Source organism: Haliaeetus albicilla, chromosome W (genome assembly GCF_947461875.1).
Source record: "Haliaeetus albicilla chromosome W, bHalAlb1.1, whole genome shotgun sequence".
In the NCBI taxonomy this organism is placed as follows: Eukaryota; Metazoa; Chordata; class Aves; order Accipitriformes; family Accipitridae; genus Haliaeetus; species Haliaeetus albicilla.
Window position 1 is genome coordinate 36,227,824 of NC_091515.1, and position 18,884 is coordinate 36,246,707.

Genomic DNA, 18,884 nt, shown 5'->3' on the forward strand with positions numbered 1-18,884 from the left:
GTATAATTATTAATAGTTTCCCACAGAAGGCTCCCGCAGTATAAAGGTGACAATGCTAAGTGCAAATACCGGATTAATCCCACAGCTGATGACTTTATCATACCATTAAACCTGTGTTATACCATACATCAAAGCAAAAACCTTAATTCACCTCCCACGGATGATAAGCAGCAGAAGGGGAACTACATACAGCAAGCGAGGTGATACATAACAGAGCTTTAAAAACCAGAGCAACAACTCTAAGAATACATAAATCAACATAATGAAAGCTTAAAACAAATTTGTTTTAACAAGCTCTGGTCAGGTTTGTCATTATCTCAACCCTTTGTGCCCCACGTTGGGCGCCAAAATGGACTGTCGTGGTCTAACCCCAGCCAGCAACTAAGCACCACGCAGCCGCTCACTCACTCCCCCCACACCCAGTGGGATGGGGGAGAAAATCAGGAAAAGAAGTAAAACTCCTGGGTTGAGATAAGAACGGTTTAATAGAACAGAAAAGAAGAAACTAATAATGATAATGATAACACTAATAAAATGACAACAGTAGTAATAAAAGGATTGGAATGTACAAATGATGCGCAGGGCAATTGCTCACCACCCGCCGACCAACACCCAGCTAGTCCCTGAGCCGCGATTCCCTGCCCCCACTTCCCAGTTCCTAAACTAGATGGGACGTCACATGGTATGGAATACACCGTTGGCCAGTTTGGGTCAGGTGCCCTGGCTGGGCATGAGAAGCTGAAAAATCCTTGACTATAGTCTAAACACTACTGAACAACAACTGAAAACATCAGTGTTATCAGCATTCTTCGCATACTGAACTCAAAACATAGCACTGTACCAGCTACTAGGAAGACAGTTAACTATATCCCAGCTGAAACCAGGACAACAGTGGGGCCTCTTCAGCCCATGTCACCTCCTCCTCTGGCAACATTCCAAAATCTTTGCCTTCTGGCCAGTCCGTGATCACTTCCACAATTTCTGGGCAACTGGGGTTTCCTATGTGAGCTCGTTGTGTGATCAGTGGGGCCCACTTACTCCACATGGCATCAGTTGCATGATGTGTAGAGGAAACTTTCCCTTTGTACATCCAGCCCAGCACTGGCAGTCGGGGTACTAAGAGGAGCTGTGTCTCAGTACCAACCACTTCTGAGGCAGCTCAAACTCCTTCATATGCTGCCAATATCTCTTTTTCAATTGGAGTATAGTGAGCCTCGGATCCTCTGTATCCCCGACTCCAAAACCCCAGGGGTCGGCCTCAGGTCTCCCCAGGTGCTTTCTGCCAAATGCTCCAGGTAGGGCCATTCTCCCCAGCTGCAGTATAGAGCACATTTTTAACATCTTGTCCTGCCCGGACTGGTCCAAGGGCTACTGCATGAACAATCACCCGCTTAATTTGTTCAAAGGCTTGTTGTTGCTCAGGCCCCCATTTAAAATCATTCTTCTTCCGGGTCACTTGGTAGAGAGGACTTACAATCAAACTGTAATTTGGAATATGCATTCTCCAAAAACCCACGACACCTAAGAAAGCCTGTGTTTCCTTTTTATTAGTAGGTGGGGACATAGCTGCTATTTTGTTGATCACATCCATAGGGATCTGACGACGCCCGTCTTGCCATTTTACTCCCAAAAACTGGATCTCCTGTGCAGGTCCCTTGACCTTACTGTCTTTAATGGCAAAACCAGCCTTCAAAAGGATTTGGATTACTTTCCTCCCTTTCTCAAAAACTTCTTCTGCCATGTTGCCCCATACGATGATGTCATCAATGTATTGCAGGTGCTCTGGAGCTTCACCTTTTTCTAGTGCAGCCTGGATCAGTCCATGGCAAATAGTGGGGCTGTGTTTCCACCCCTGGGACAGTCGATTCCAGGTGTACTGGACGCCCCTCCAAGTGAAAGCAAACTGTGGCCTGCACTCCGCTGCCAAAGGAATGGAGAAAAATGCATTAGCAAAGTCAATTGTGGCATACCACTTAGCTGCCTTTGATTCCAGTTCATATTGAAGTTCTAACATATCTGGCACTGCAGCGCTCAGCAGTGGCGTAACTTCATTCAGGCCACGATAGTCAGCTGTTAGTCTCCATTCCCCATTAGATTTATACACGAGCCATATGGGACTATTAAAGGGTGAGTGAGTCTCGCTGATCACTCCTTGGCTCTCCAATTGGCAAATCAGCTTATGGATGGGGATTAGGGAGTCTCGGTTGGTGCGATATTGCCGCCAGTGCACCGTTGTGGTAGCAATTGGCACCTGTTGTTCTTCAACCTTCAGCAACCCCACAACCGAAGGGTCCTCACAGAGACCAGGCAGGGTAGACAGCTGCTCAATCTCCTCCGTCTCCAATGCAGCTATACCAAAGGCCCAACGGTACCCTTTTGGGTCCTTGAAATACCCCCTCCTGAGATAATCTATACCAAGGATGCACGGGGCCTCTGGGCCAGTTGCAATGGGGTGTTTATGCCACTCATTCCCGGTTAGACTCATTTCAGCTTCCAATACGGTTAGCTCTTGCGATCCCCCTGTCACACCAGAGATACAGATGGGTTCTGCCCCTTTATAACTTGATGGCATTAGGGTGCGTTGTGCACCAGTGTCTACTAGAGCCTTATATTCCTGTGGGTCTGATGTGCCAGGCCATCGAATCCACACTGTCCAGTAGACTCGGTTGTCCCTCTCCTCCACCTGGCTGGAGGCAGGGCCCCTCTAATCCTGCTTAGAATATCCGTTACTCACTTTTCACACACGTGAATCAGAAGTCCCTTCAAGAGGATCAGAAATGAGATCGGCCCATATACTGCATCATGGGGACTGCTCATGGGAAACTGGAGCAGCAGTTTTCCAAGAAGAATCCTCTTTTCTGGTTGCTTTTTCTCGCAACTTCCGTACCCGTGAATCCAAGACTGAGGTAGGTTTTCCATCCCACTTCCTCATGTCCTCTCCATGGTCACGCAGGTAAAACCACAGGTTAGCCCGTCGTGTGTACTTTCTCTCTCCTCTCTCTTGGGCAGAGGAACGCTTACTCCCAATAACTGCAATGCGGGCCTGTACAGGTGAGGAGGAGGACATATCTACTTTGAATTGCTGGAACTCTCGGGACAATTCCTCTACAGCTGAGACACAGGCCCGTAGGGAGGAAGAGAGACTTCCTTCATATTGCCGGAGTTGGACAGCCAATTCATCCACCGTTTGTCCATAGCCTTCTTTCCAGGACATTACTGCCAATGAGTTGGCATAGGTTGGTGGTGCACTTCGTAGAAACTTCCGCCACGGGGGTTGTGTGCATTGGACTTCATCTGGATCTGTGGGTGACTGCGCATTTTCTGGATCATTATAAATCACCTCCAGCACGGCTAATTCCCTCAGGTACTGGATACCTCTCTCCATGGTGGTCCACTTGCCTTGGTGACATGTAACTTCATCCCTGAAAGGGTATCTTTCCTTTACACCTAACAGAAGTCGCCTCCAGAGGCTGAGGACTTGTGTTTTTCTCCCAATCGCCTTGTCGATGCCCCCTTCCCTAGACAGAGATCCCAACTGCTTGGCTTCCTTACCCTCTAATTCCACACTACTAGCCCCATTATCCCAGCATCGGAGCAGCCAGGTAACAATGTGCTCACCTGGGTGGCGGCTAAAATCTTTTCGCATGTCACGCAACTCACTCAGGGATAGAGATCGGGTAATTATTTCAGGTTCTGCCTCTTCCTCCTGTTCTCGCGATGACCCTGGTTCATCTTCATCTCTCACTAAGCGAACTGATTTTTTTCTGTGTTTCTTTTTCTGTACAGGGGCGACTGATACTGGCACAGGTTGGTTTTCTGGTTTAGCTGCAGTATCTGTCACCGGGGTTGGGGTAGCCACAGTGCACGTTGCCCGGTTTTCCCTCTCTTCCCCCTTTTCCCCCTGAGGGTGCTGCCTAATATCAAGCAGTGTTTGGTAGATACTGGCCAGGGCCCAGCACAGTGCATCGAGTTGTACATCTTTGGAATAGCCACAGCATTTTCCTTTCAAATATTCTACCACTTCATGAGGGTTCTGTAGTTGTTCGGGAGTGAACTTCCAAGCCACTGGAGGTGAGAAGTTCTCTAGATACCTGCCCATATCCTCCCACATGCCGTGCCACCCATGAATATCCAGCTTTGGGGCAGATCTCTGGGCGGTACTCTTAAAGAGCCTCTTTGTAGCCCTAGACAAGACCTGAAACATAGTCAGGAGGCATAGCACTAACAGCACACAGGCTTGCGCATCCCAAGGATATTCAAAATTCTCGAAAACTGTTGTAATTAGTTGGAAAGAGAAAAAGGAGGGGAACGGATGGGGGGAAGTATCCCCCCCTAACTTCCCCATGGGTTGGGTGTAATTACCAATAAAATCCGACAGAAGGTGCCCAAAGTCTGGAAATGATATCACTGCCTCATACAGATACCAGCTTAACCTCATGACCAGTGATGTAATCATTTCACAAATCGACATTGCCCAGTACAGCAAAATGATAATCCCAATCACTCTCCCAGAGATGAGATACGCAACTACAGGCAATACATAGAGCATATAAGAACTTACAAAACGCCACCATGTAAACAGATGAATCAACATTCTGACTAACATCTATTTATCTAGTATAAGAAATGCGTATGACAAATTTGTTTCAACACACTCTGGCCAGATCTGTCGTTATCTCAACCCTTCTGCCCCACGTTGGGCACCAAAAGGGACTGTCGTGGTTTCAGCCCAGCTGGTAACAAAGGACCACGAGGCCGCTCGCTCACTCCTCCCGCCCCCCTCCAGTGGGATAGAGAGGAGACGGAGGAGAGAAAAGGAAAAAAAATAACTGGAACCTCGAGGGTTGAGATAAAGGCAGTTTTCTGGGACAACACAAAAAAAAAAAGGTTACAACAACAACGGTACTAATGAAAGAGTATACAAAATGAGTGATGCACAGTGCAACTGCTCACCACCCGGAACCTGACGCTCCACCACCTCCCCCACAGAAAGTCGAGAGCACTCCCCCGGCCCGCTCCCCATTTATATACTGAGCATGATGTCACATGGTAAGGAATAGCTCCTTGGCTAGTTCAGGTCAGCTGCCCCGGCTATGCCCCCCACCTCCCAGGTTCCTGTAAAAATTAACTCTATCCCAGCTGAACCCAGGACATCCCTATATACATAAGTTTAGTTTGATTCTGAATTAATTTTCCTGTGTGCATTTCATCCATGTACTAAGTAATAGAGTGAACCTTGCCAGTGAATTCTGTGAAGTTGCACTTTTATACAAATTTCTATTAAATCATTTTTCTATTGCTAATACAGTTGGAGGTGATTCTTTAAGAAATCCCCCCCCCCGCGACACCCACCTTTGGGGTGTCAAAAAGTCTGGTATATAAACATCACAACCTCTTAAAGGTTTGCTCAAGTTACCAGGTATTACACTAACTGCTGCCCAGTGGGCAATGAATTATAGCAGCAAATGATTAACATTATTTCATCACCACAAACCATTACTCCTAGAGGTGTAAAACATAGTCAATTACACTTCTTGCTGGGGAGAAGAAAAAAAAACCCAACATGTTTAACATTTCTTGTTTACTGCGACACCTCTGTATGTCCTGATCTGATTTCTTGTCACTACTCTGAGTAATGATTTAATCAGTGCAGTGAATGCTCTGATACCTGGGGGGGGGGGAAGCCACAAAAAATGCAGGAAGTCACTCAAAACAAACACACACACTGAATTTCTCTCCTTCCAGTTTCTAAAGCAACTCAACTGGTTTTGGACAGAAATAACCATGAAAGGACATTCAAAACATTTCTAACTCTTTTCCCTGTTGTAAAAAACCACCTTCTCCACAAGCTTTGCTCAAACTGCTATACTGCAAACCACCACAGAGTTGACATGCTCACAAGGTCACCATTACTAGCATGCTTCAAAATAATTTATTTCGCCTTGTTATATGATAGTTTAAGTTGTCACTAAACAGTTATCTAAAAGTTATACTAAAAGTTGTCAAAAATAACATACAATACAGCTGCAACATTTCTGGACTACAAACTAGTTTCAGTGTTCTTCATTCATCTGGTGTACAAATGAATTAAAATATTTCACAGACCATACACTACTTTTTTTTTTATATTTCCAATTTATGTATCTTTGGTATAGAGTTATATAAACTTCAGCAGGAAATCTCTTCAATACAGCATAATTGATTCTATGCTTGGAAAGGAGACCACTCTTTCAACATGGAAAGTACATAGAAAAAAATCACCCACTAGTTAAAAAAAAAAAAAAGTAGTTAGTTATCCAGGCAAGTATATCCATATTGTAAGTTCTTACCCAAGCTAATAGGGGAAATTAAATTTGAGAGGACAATGTAAATGTTCACACACAATTAGTTTTATGCCCATATGTGGTGGGTTGACCTCAGCTGGACACCAGGTACCCATGGGTCAAGATAAGGACAGGGAAATCACTCACCAATTACCATCATGGGCAAAACCCAGACTCAACTTGGGGAAGATTCATTTAATTTATTGCCAATTAATTGTAAGAGACTAGGATAGCAAGAAATAAAACTAAAAAACACCTTCCCCTCCACCCTTCCCTTCTTCACTCCCAACTCTTCTACCTCCTCCCCTCCCCAAGCAGCACAAGGGGAAATGGGGGTTGCAGTCAGTTCATAATGCTTTGTCTCTCTCTGCCACTCCCTCCTCTTCACACTCTTCCCTTGCTCCAGCATGGGGTCCCACCCACAGGAGACAGTTCTTCACAAACTGCTCCAACATGGGTCCTTTCCACAGGGTGCAGTCCTTCAGGAACAGACTGCTCCAGCGTGGGTCCCCCATGGAGTCACAGGTCCTGCCAGGAAGCCTGCTCCTGCATGGGTTCTCCATGGGCTGCAGCTTCCTTCAGGGCACATCCAACTGCTCTGGCCTGGGGTCCTCCACAGGCTGTAGGGGGACAGCCTGTGTCACCATGGTCTTCTCCACAGGCTACAGGGAACTCTCTGCTCTGACACCTGGAGTACTTTCTCCCCCTCCTTCTTTACCTTAGTGTCTGCAGGGCTGTTTCTCTCACCCCTCTCTCCCACAGCCGCTGCACAGCTTTTTTTACCGTTTCTTAAATATGTTATCACAGAAGCACTACTTAAGTTGCCGATTGGCTCAGCTTTGGCCAATGGTGGGTCCATTTCAGAACCAGCTTAAACTGTCTCTGACATGGGGGCAGCTCCTGATGTCTTCTCACAGAAGCCACCCCCCCCCCAAAAAAAAACCAACCTTGCCATGTAAACCAAATACAACATACTAGAACTTATACACAGTAAAGGACCTCATTGCTTATTTGAATTGCTACTTAATAATAGTCACTAAGCATTTGCAAGATCACTTTCTGTAATTTCATCTTCAATATTCCCTTTCTCCCCCTCAAAAAACACACCAATCATTACAACAGAAATTCACTTATTTTATTGTCTTTCAAAATTATATCTATGTTTTGAGAAAGTGAAAAACGTACCTTTCAGAAACACATCCACACATCTCCACGGAGCTAATATTAATCAGATGACCTAAGTAAATGTCAATAACTAAATGTGCCTTGAGTGCAAGAACACATTCTAACCCCAATTACTTCTTTCAACTGTAATACTAGTGTTACCTTACATTTACAAGAGTTCCTTATACACTGATGCAATTTTTAAAAAAAACAAAAAAAACAAACCCACAATAAAACTCAGACCTTGAGCATTAGATAGGATCCTTCACACACAAAAAAAGAAATAGAACTAAAGCAACCCCCCCAACTTTACAAACAAATTACTTTTAGATTTTTTTTTTTAAGCAGTTAGTACAGGAAGGATATTTGGAATGGGTGTGAGAAAGGTCTGTTCAGTGTTTTGTTTAAATTCCTAAGAAGTTTCTCATTTTGAAAAGTAAAAAAAAAAAAAATAAAAAAAAATTACTCCATTCATCCAAGTTCAAAAACAAGATCAGAAGGCTTATGATCTATTTCACATCTGACTTCAGAGTTAGAAGTCCCAAAAACTGATGGGCCTATAAAAGATTTATAATTTTGATAAAAGCATAAAGTTACATATACTACATAACAGACTAAAAATTAAATGCTTAATCCAAGACAAGCCCCACATTTCAAACCACCTTGTTAAAATAAGAGTTTAGCTCTTTGGATACAAAATGAGTTTCACTGTTACATCCCCAATGGCCTTTAGACACTTGGTTTAATAGGTAGCTTCAAGGAATTTTTCTTCAGAGTGACATTCTGCATTTCACACCGTTGTACAATATGCTATACCATTATTTTAAAATGTAAGGGGGGGAGGTAACAGACACTCGTGCCTCTTGCTCGGGAGGGAGGCACCGCAGCATCCCCAGCAGGCCACCACACCCTGTGTTCAGCACAGGCCGTGCTCAGAGCCCCCACACAGCCTTGACCTCCCACAGGTCTGCCACCGAGCAACCTGTTCTAAGCACCACTTGCCCTCCCTCAACACAGTCTGCTCTCACATCTACCTCCCCCCGGAAAAAACAAAACAACACAAAAACCACCCCACCAACCCACCCACTAACATCCTAATTTTTATAATCTACCAGAAACGCTGTTTCTTGCCTGCCTCTCTTTTTTTGGTTTGTTTGGGGTCTTTTTGTTGTTGTTAAAGTGTCAGAAGAAAACGGTTTTTAAAACGCCTCGAGAGCATCGCTCACCGCACTGTTGACAAAGAGCCTACCTGTTCTGAGGTTAAGTACCCCTGCAAGGGGGCTGTTCTCACAACGTCTCACCCGGGCCTCGGCGGCCCTGCCGCCGCTCGCGGGGAGCTCACCCAGCCCAGTCGCAGGGCTGAGGGCTTGTAGTACGGAAGATACCGGTGGGCTCCTCGGCAAGGAGCCGCCGCCGGCAGGCTGGGTACTCCACAGGGAGAGGTTGCCGGGACTACCCCCTTGCTCCGGTCCGTGGGAGGGGGGCTTAGGTTTCTGCCAGCTCCCCGCCCAGGGGAAGGGAGCAACCGGTTCCGGTGCCCGAGGCGCAGCCCGACTCGCTGCCGGCCGCAGGTACCTGCTCCACGGCACCCTGCCCAATCCGGCGCCAGCAGCACCCACTCAGGCTCACGGGGGAAGGAGGGGGTGGTAAAACCGCCCACTGGGCTGGCGGGGGAACCCAAATCCCTGTCCCCGTCACTCACCGCTATCCGCAGTGGCAGTCTCTCCTTGTCCACCTCTCCTTGGTACCTTCTCCCCCTCCTTTCGGGAGTCCCGTGCCCCTTCTCCACGGTGCTAGGGAGGGGTGGAGGAGGATAGAGGCGAAATCAATGGAGGAGGCTGGTGATGGCCGGGTGGTCACACGCAACGGGCAGGAGCGGCGCTAGCCTCTCTTCTCCCTCCCGGCCGATTCTCCTACCGCAGCTGAGCGCCAAACACTGCCTGCTGCCGCCGGCGAAGCGCCCTCCCCCCGCCGCGCTGCGAGCCCGGCCGGGAGGGTCTGAGGTGGGGAGGAGGTGAAAATGGCGACCTCAGTGGCGCTAGTGCGGCGATGGGAACAGATCCACCAGGCCGGCTCACTCCACGCTACCGGCTGGGCTCAGCACGACGAGGAAGACAGCGAATAAAGGAGACGCAAGCAGCAACTAAAGGAGTTGCTCTATCCTGTCAGCCCTTATATACAACCCGCCCCTCCGCTGCCGCACTTTCAAACCGCCGCCGGACGTGGCCGCAGCGCCAGGGCCTGGTGAGGTAGCTGGCGTTGCAGCGCTCCCTGATGCCGCGCGCGGCACCACTGGGGAGCTGCAGGAGCCCCCCCGGGGGTGGCTGGGCGGGGCAGCCACAGAGTCTGTGGGCCTCACGGCCCAGCAAGGTCCGGTGCGGCCTGGGGTATATCGTCGTTTTTGCGGCCCCTCGCTGCCAGCCCGGGGCGGCGGGGTGAGTCAGTGGGCGGCGGTGGGGCAGCCAGTGGGAGCAGGCCTGGCAGCTCCTCCCTAGCTGTGGTCAGTTATGTGGGGTATGTTCCTCCTACACGGCTCTCATCACCATGGGCCCTGGTCAGCAAGGCACTCCTAGAGCTTCCTGACATCTGCCCCATCCTGTTATAAAAGTGTTTTCCAAAATCATCTTAACAGGGCATTTGAACCACCTAGGAAATCGGACTTTGGCTGATGCCATGTGCAGTCCTGGGGACAAACTCTCCTTGTCCACCAGAGAGCTTTCTCTGTCCAGCCAGGAGGAGAATCCTTCTCCCTGAGTAGGATTCCTCTCCTTTCCTTTCAGGTCCATTGTAGGGTTCAATTATATGGAACTTAGTTACTGGGCCTGAAAGTAGCTCACGGTCGCAAGAGCATTCCAGATGCCTTTAGAAGGCCTTGAACAGAATAAACAAGAAGACAGAGAAAGAAAGATCCCAATTAGAAAAACACAGGTGCACATTCCACGATAAAGGGAACTTGGCACAAACAACCTCAATTCGGCAGTTTATCTTGGCCAATTAGACTGAGACAAGTTTCGCATGCTCTAGTTAATATAGCCAATTATGTCCTATGTTTATGCGCGTGTACAGTGTTAGTATAACCAACTATATCTTATGTTTATACGCGTGTACAGTGTCGATATAACCAATCACATTTTATGCTTGTGCGCGTGGACACCAAATGCTTGCATGCAGCAGCCAATCAAAGCTTCTTAGGAACTTAGAGAATTGTATAAGAATGATCAGCTAGGCTCAATAAACTGGTGACTTTGATCATCATATTGGTGTCCTGTTGTCCGTCCCTGCATGGAATTACCCTACAGTCCATGAAGTTAGGGAGCTGGGTGAAGCCAGCATTCCAGATTCCTCCTGAAGTCAACTGAGAGAGAAGAATCTGGAGGAAGGAGAGGAGGGAGTCATCTCACCTGCTCAGATGCTCACCTTTGCTTTGTCAGGAAATAGCACATCCCAGGATAGCATAAAAACCAGTTAATTCTGTTCTGGCATTCATAAGGCCTTGAGAGACGTTTGAAATACGTTCATGAGAACTGATATGATCCATGTCAGCCCTACAAGAAAAGAAAATGTAAACCATGACCAAATGCTCTGGCTTATGACCTCAGGCTATTTACAGCAGCAAACCCTCTTTGTAAGTTGATGAACTTTCCCATCTTACTTATCCCCCTTGTAGGATTAGGATTTCAGTCTATGGCAGCAATACAAACCTGACTTTGCAGAATGATTAGGGCTCCTGTTGAGTGTTCCACACCCATAGCTCTTATTGATTCAAAATAGGTATTGCACCACTGTGACTCTTGAACAGACCTCACTCCATTAGATTGGACCATATATTGTCCTTAAAAGAGAAGAAAAAAGGTTTCACTTTGCCACTAAAAGTGGCAAGCATGACTCAAACATGTAACTTGACCAATGTGCAGGATCAGATCTTTCCCACTGAGTGGCAAGGAACTGGTGGCAGCTATACCCAGAGATACCTCAGTTCTGTTGTGTTCCAGTCCTCCAAATTAAGAGAAGCTGCCATCCTCCTCCATCTCACTTGTGTACTAGTTGTCCTTATTTTACAGATCATGTGTGGTTCAGCTGCATGGGTAAAACTGAAAATGTTGACGTGTTAAAAGAGTTTCCACTAAGCTGAACTTGGACAGTATCACAGTGTGGTGGGTTGACCTTGGCTAGATGCCAGGTGCCCACCAAAGCTGTTCTATCACTCCCCCTCCTCAGCTGGACAGGGGAGAGAAAATATAACAAAGAGCTTGTGGGTCGAGATAAGGACAGGAGAGATCATTCACTAATTACCGTCATGGGCAAAACAGACTCAGCTTGGGGAAAATTAACTCAATTTATTACCAATCAACCAGAGTAGGGTAAATGAGAAATAAAACCAAATCTCAGAACACCTTCCCTCCACTCCTCCCTTCTTCCCAGGCACAGCTTCACTCACGGATTTCTCTACCAACCCCACCCCCCCCAGCGGCACAGGGGGACGGGGATGGGGTTTACAGTCATCACACGTTATGTTCTGCTGCTTCATCCTCCTCAGGGGCAGGACTCATCACACTCTTCCCCTGCTCCAGCGTGGGGTCCCTCCCACGGGAGACAGTCCTCCACGAACTTCTCCAACGTGGGTCCTTCCCACGGGCTGCAGTTCTTCACGAGCTGCTCCAGCATGGGTCCCTTCCACGGTGTGCAGTCCTTCAGGAGCACACTGCTCCAACATGGGTCCCCCACAGGGTCACAAGTCCTGCCAGAAAACCTCCTCCATGGGCTCCTCTCTCCACAGATCCGCAGGTCCTGCCAGGAGCCTGCTCCAGCACGGGGTTCCCACAGGGTCACAGCCTCCTTCGGGCACCTACCTGTTCCGGCATGGGGTCCTCCACGGGCTGTAGGTGGATATCTGCTCCACCATGGACCTCCATGGACTGCAGGGGGACAGCCTGCCTCACCAGGGTCTTCACCACGGGTTGCAGGGGAATCTCTGCTCTGGCGCCTGGAGCATCTCCTCCCCCTCCTTCTTCACTGACCTTGGTGTCCGCAGGGTTGTTTTCTCTTACATGTTCTCACTCCTCTCTCTGGCTGCCGTTTTCCGTTTGTCCCAACTTTTTTTTTCCTTCTTCAAAAATGTTATCACAGAGGCGTTACCACTATCACTGATTGGCTCGGCCTTGGCCAGCAGCGGGTCCGTCTTAGATCCGGCTGGTATAGGCTCTCTCTCGAACACAGGGGAAGCTTCCAGCAGCTTCTTACAGAAGCCACCCCTGTAACCCCGCCCGCTACCAAAACCTTGCCACACAAACCCAATACACACAGAGAAAGAGACACAGAGACCAATTATAGAGTGGAAAGTTTCCTTGTCTATACCTAAATCAGCAAACTGTTATAAAACAGTTTGAAAAGGCTATCAAACATATCAAAAAGTATTAAAAAACTTTTGGTCTCTTTTTAGTCTATATGAATACACCTGATATTTAGGCTTATTAACAATATAGGTTTCATGTCTTTAATAAAAGCTGTATCAACTGACAATGCAATGCATAAGAGTGCTCCTGCAATGCCTTCAATTGATTTTTCCTTGTTCTCTTGCCTTTTTTTTTAATTTTTACAGACTCTTTTTTATGATTTTGGACATTTTTCTTAGAGGCCTTTGTTTGTGCCACTGAAGTACCAGATGTGGTTATTTCTGAATTGCTTTCTGAACGACTGTGTGAGGGGTGTTTGAATCAGGTCACGGATCTAGTCACTCATCTTCCCTTTTACAGATCCAGCCACTGAAAAACACCAGTCCCAGCCCTATGCCCTACTGATGGTGTTTCACTTGCACATGATTAGATGATGGAGTGTCATTATCTGATGAATACAAAGAACTGTTGCAAACATTGTTACCATTCTATTTAAGCTTCTCATTACTGTTAATGAACTATACTTCACAAGAATCCTGTCATGTAGAGAAAATATAATTATTATCCCCACTTTCAAGATGAGAAATTGCTGTATAAAGAGGCAGTGTACCTTGCCTCAGGTCATACATGTAGTATGTGGTAAACCCAGAAATTTAATCCAGAGTTTGAGCACAGATCTAGTGTGGTGGGTTGACCTTGGCTGGCTGCTAGCCCTCCCTCCCCCAATTGTTTTCTTGCTCCCCCTCCTCAACAGAACAGGGGGAGAAAATAAGATGGACAAGCTTGTGGGTTGAGATAATGGCAGTTTAATAAGAAAAGCAAAGGCCATGTGTAGAAGCAAAGCAGAAAGAGTAAATTTATTTTCTACTTCCCATCAGCAGGTGATGTCCAGCCACTTCCTGGGAAGCAGAACCTCATTACACATAGCACCTTAACCACAAATGTCCCCCCCTTCTCTCAGCTTTTATTGCTGAGCATGACATCATATGGTATGGAATATCTTTGGTCATTTGGGGTCAGCTGTCTCAGCTGTGTCCCCTCCCAACCTCTTGCCCACCCCCAGCCTACTGGCCTTTGGGGGTGGGGGTGGTGGAGAGAAAGCCTCGAGGTAATGTCATGGAGGCTCATCCAATCAAATTAAACAGGTGTTAAATTGAACAAATTTATTCTTCAATCAAAACTGTTTGGAACTCTGACAATGTTACTGAACCACAGGTTCAATGATGTAAGGGGAAATTAATACTACACAACTGACTTAAGAATTCTTAAGCTTTAGAAATGGTAACCCAAAATGTGCATATCACTCACCTAAAAAATGAGGGCTCTCAACCTGCAGGAGTTACCTTGGACAGCGTCCCGACCCAAGGGGAGACTCCCTGACTGCAGATCCGCTGCTCCGAGGAGGACCGACTCAATTTGCCCTCCGGCAGGGCTCCGTTTATCAGTCGAATCTGATCCGTGGTCAAATAAGGTCATGTTAGTCCTCCTTGGCTGAGGGCCAACACTTCCTTATTCCTGACAGAAGTGTGCACCTGGCGGTTGTAACTGGACCCCACTGTGTGGGCGGGGCGGCTCGACCCCCGAACTGCGGCTTCTAGGGTTTTTTCCTCTTTTCCATGGCCGAGAAGTTTTGCTCTCTATCAGGGCGGGTGTACCCGCCACAGGCAGCCAAAACATTGGTGCATTATCAGCACTGTTCTAGCCACGAATGCAAAGCACAGCACTATATGGGCTGCTATGAGGAAAGTTAACTCTGTCCCAGCCAGACCCAGTACATCCAGTCAGTCTAACCACAAGCTCATTTTCTTTATTAAGCACTCTTTCTCAGGACTTCACTCCTGAAAAATGTTTGGGAGAAGGAGCAAAGCACTACTGAAGAAAACATGTCAACAGAAATTCTGTTGAGGAACAGCTCATGCAGAAAACTATGTAGTTAAAAGGAGGTCTTGTGAGTAGGCATATTTACACAGAAAAATTTCTGCAGAAACATCATCCTGTTTTAAAGTGTATAGACCAAGAAGGGGGACAAGCATGCAATATGTCACTTCAATATTGTGCATCTAAAACATGTGACATAAGTAAGAACTTCCAGCTCTTACTGGCCAAATGCAGGAGCATGTGAATTATAGGAATATCGCAGGAATCTTAGGCCAAACCTGCTGACACATTAACGATTCCCATAAAGCACTGTCCATGTGTATTGGGTTTGCGTGGCAAGGTTTTGGTAGCAGGGGGGCTGCAGGGGTGGTTTCTTTGAGAAGATGCCAGAAGCTTCCCCCATGTCCGATAGAGCCAGTGCCAGCTGAATCCAAGACAGACCCACTGCTGGCCAAGGCTGAGCCAATCAGCTACAGTGGTAGCACCTCTGTGATAACATATTTAAGAAGAGAAAAAAAATGCTGCGCAACAGCAGCCGGAAGAGAGGAGTGAGAATATGTGAGAGAAACAACTCTGCAGACACCAAGGTCAGTGAAGAAGGAGGGGGAGGAGGTGCTCCAGGTGCCAGAGCAGAGATTCCCCTGCAGCCTGTGGTGAAGACCATGGTGAGGCAGGCTGCCCCCCTGCAGCCCGTGGAGGACCCCAAGCCACAGCAGGTGGATGTGCCCAAAGGAGGCTGTGACCCCATGGAGACCCCGCACTGGAGCAGGTCTTCTGGTGGGACTGGTGGCCTCACGGGGGACCCACACTGCAGCAGTCCATTCCTGAAGGACTGCACCCCATGGAAAGGATGCATGCTGGAGAAGTTCATGAAGAACTGAAGCCCGTGGGAAGGACCCACATTGGAAAAGTTTGTGGAGGACTGTCTCCCATGGGAGGGACCCCACGCTGGAGCAGGGGAAGAGCGTGAGGAGGAAGGAGGGGCATAGACAAAGCATTATGAACTGACCGCAACCCCTATTCCCCATCCCCCTGGACTGCTCAGGGTAGAAAAACCAGGAGTGAAGTTGAGCCTGGGAGGGAGGGGTAGAAGGGAGGTGTTTTAAGATTTGCTTTTATTTCTCATTGTCCTGCTCTGATTTGATTGGCAATAAATTAAATTAATTTCCCCGAGCCGAGTCTGTTTTGCTCATGACAGTAATTGCTGAGTGATTTCTCTGTTCTTATCTCGACTGTTTTGGGTTTGTGTGGCAGGGTTTTGGTAGCAGAGGAGGGACTACAGGGGTGGCTCCTGTGAGAAGCTGCTAGAAGCTTCCCCAGCTCCAAGTTGGACCCGCCTCTGGCCAAGGCTGACCCAATCAGCGACGGTGGTAGTGCCTCTGGGATAACATATTTAAGAAGGGGAACCTGCAGCAGGGGAGAAGATTGGAATGTGAGAAAAACACCTATGCAGACAGCAAGGCCAGTGAAGAAGGAGGGGGAGGAGGTGTGCCAGAGGAGGTGATGTCCCTGCAGCCCCTGGTGAGATGGCAGGCTGTCCCCCTGCAGCCCATGGAGGTGAATGGTGGAGTGGAGGCCCCCGAAGATGGCCGTGACTCCATGGGAAAACCCGCGCTGGAGCAGTCTGTGCCTGAAGATCTGCAGCCCGCGGAAAGGACCCATGCCAGAGAAGTTCGTGGAGGACTGTCTCCCGTGGGAGGGACCCCACGGTGGAGCAGGGGACGAGTGAGGAGTCCTCCCCCTGAGGTGGAAGGAGTGGCAGAGACAATGTGTGACAAACTGACTGCAACCCCCATTCCCAGTCCCCCTGCGCTGCTGGGGGGAGGAAGCAGAGAAAATCGGGAATGGAGTTGAGCCAGTGTCGTGGTTTAACCCCAGCCAGCTACTAAGCACCACGCAGCCGCTCACTCACTCCCCCCCCATCCAGTGGGATGGGGGAGAAAATCAGGAAAAGAAGTAAAACTCGTGGGTTGAGATAAGAACGGTTTAGTAGAACAGAAAAGAAGAAACTAATAATGATAACGATAACACTAATACAATGACAACAGTAGTAATAAAAGGATTGGAATGTACAAATGATGCACAGTGCAATTGCTCACCACCCGCTGACCGACACCCAGCTAGTCCCTGAGTGGCGATTCCCTGCCCCTCACTTCCCAGTTCCTAAACTAGATGGGACGTCACATGGTATGGAATACCCTGTTGGCCAGTTTGGGTCAGGTGCCCTGGCTCTGTCCTGTGCCAACTTCTTGTGCCCCTCCAGCTTTCTTGCTGGCTGGGCATGAGAAGCTGAAAAATCCTTGACTATAGTCTAAACATTACTTAGCAACAACTGAAAACATCAGTGTTATCAACATTCTTTGCATACTGAACTCAAAACATAGCACTATACCAGCTACTAGGAAGACAATTAACTCTATCCCAGCTGAAACCAGGACAGCCAGGAAGGAAGGAGGGGTGGGGGGAAGGTGTTTTAAGATTTGGGTTTTACTTATCATTATCCTTGTTTTGATTTGATTTGTAGTAAATTAAATTGATTTTGTTTTTCCCCAAGTTGAGTCTGTCTTTTGCCTGTGGCCATAATTGGTGAGTGATCCCTCCCTTTCCTTGTCTCGACCCACAAGCATTTCTTTACTTTTTCTCCTCCTCATCCCACCGGGGCCAGGGCAGAGGAGCGAGCGAGTGGCTTCGTGGTGCTTTGTTGCTGGCAGGGCTTAAACCATGCAATTGACCCACAAGCCTTTCATTATATTTTCTCTCCCCTGTCCAGCTGAGGTGGGCACCTAGCATCTAGCCAAGGTTAACCCACCAGACTGTATTAGGAATACCACTGTATTTTCTTAAAGAGTTGTGGCATTTTTATCATCCCCTGTTGTTGCAAATATTTGATAAAGAAATTAAAATCTAATTATATAAAAGAGTTTGGCTTGATTAAGAAGTAGAAAATTGTGAAGCATAGGTATGGGAGTGTTAAGTTTGAAATGTAGTCATAGGAACTTTAGAAAATGTACTATGTGTAACCATAAGAATTCAAGTATTGTCTAAAATCAGTTAACCACAGAAACTTTGACAAAGATTTGTTGCGTTTTGTTTTAAGAAACTAAGGAAACTGTTATGGACACCAGTTTGCTGCTTGGAAACCCCTTACCCTTCCCACCTCGATCTAATTATCGAGGATTCCAATCAGTAGAGTTAAGTGAGATTAACCAATGATTGTTTTAACATAAGAATATTAATAACATGGTGTGACTGAAGGACCAATTATTAGAAAGGTTAAATTTAAGAATAGACATAGTATGCATTTTTATGTAAACTAATATAGACGATGGTGAGAATTGTACTGCGCAGAATCACCCAAGAGAGGTCAAGAAGCGGACAAGTGAGGAAGACTATGGAAGACCACCAGAGGGCTCCTGAAGACCACCAGAGACCTTCACTGCGCCTGCATGAAGAGACATTTACATATGCTAATGATTTATCCGAAAGCTAATGATTATGTAAAACATTTTCTAGAAATTTATTGAATATGTATAACAGGTGTGTATTTAACCTGTACAGTTAGACTAGACAGGTTGTCCTGGTTTCAGCTGGGATGTAGTTAACTGTCTTCCTAGTAGCTGGTACAGTGCTATGTTTTGAGTTCAGTATGTGAAGAATGTTGATAACACTGATGTTTTCAGTTGTTGCTCAGTAGTGTTTAGACTACAGTCAAGGATTTTTCAGCTTCTCATGCCCAGCCAGGGCACCTGACCCAAACTGGCCAACAGTGTATTCCATACCATGTGACGTCCCATCTAGTTTAGGAACTGGGAAGTGGGGGGCAGGGTTTTTTTTGCCGCTCGGGGACTAGCTGGGTGTTGATTGGTGGGTGGTGAGCAATTGCCCTGCGCATCATTTGTACATTTCAATCCTTTTATTACTACTGTTGTCATTTTATTAGTGTTATCATTATCATTATTAGTCTCTTCTTTTCTGTTCTATTAAATCGTTCTTATCTCAACCCAGGAGTTTTACTTCTTTTCCTGATTTTCTCCCCCATCCCACTGGATGGGGGGGGAGTGAGTGAGCGGCTGCGTGGTGCTTAGTTGCTGGCTGGGGTTAAACCACGACACAGGTGCACACGATA

General features: G+C 47.2%; 1 protein-coding gene across 2 annotated transcripts in view; it reads right to left on the minus strand.

Annotated features, from left to right (window-relative positions):
- The window catches only part of LOC138683427 (CDC42 small effector protein 2-like), a 109,869-nt gene extending 100,016 nt beyond the window's left edge, over nucleotides 1–9,853 (minus strand). Inside the window, exon 1 of one of the 2 annotated variants that reach the window (XM_069775163.1) lies at nucleotides 9,190–9,853. The gene's annotated coding sequence lies outside the window, so the exon portion shown is untranslated. Of the gene's footprint in view, nucleotides 1–8,736; nucleotides 9,086–9,189 lie in introns of those variants that run through there. The other variant, XM_069775164.1, reaches the window with a different exon arrangement.
- Nucleotides 9,854–18,884: the final 9,031 nt, after the last annotated feature.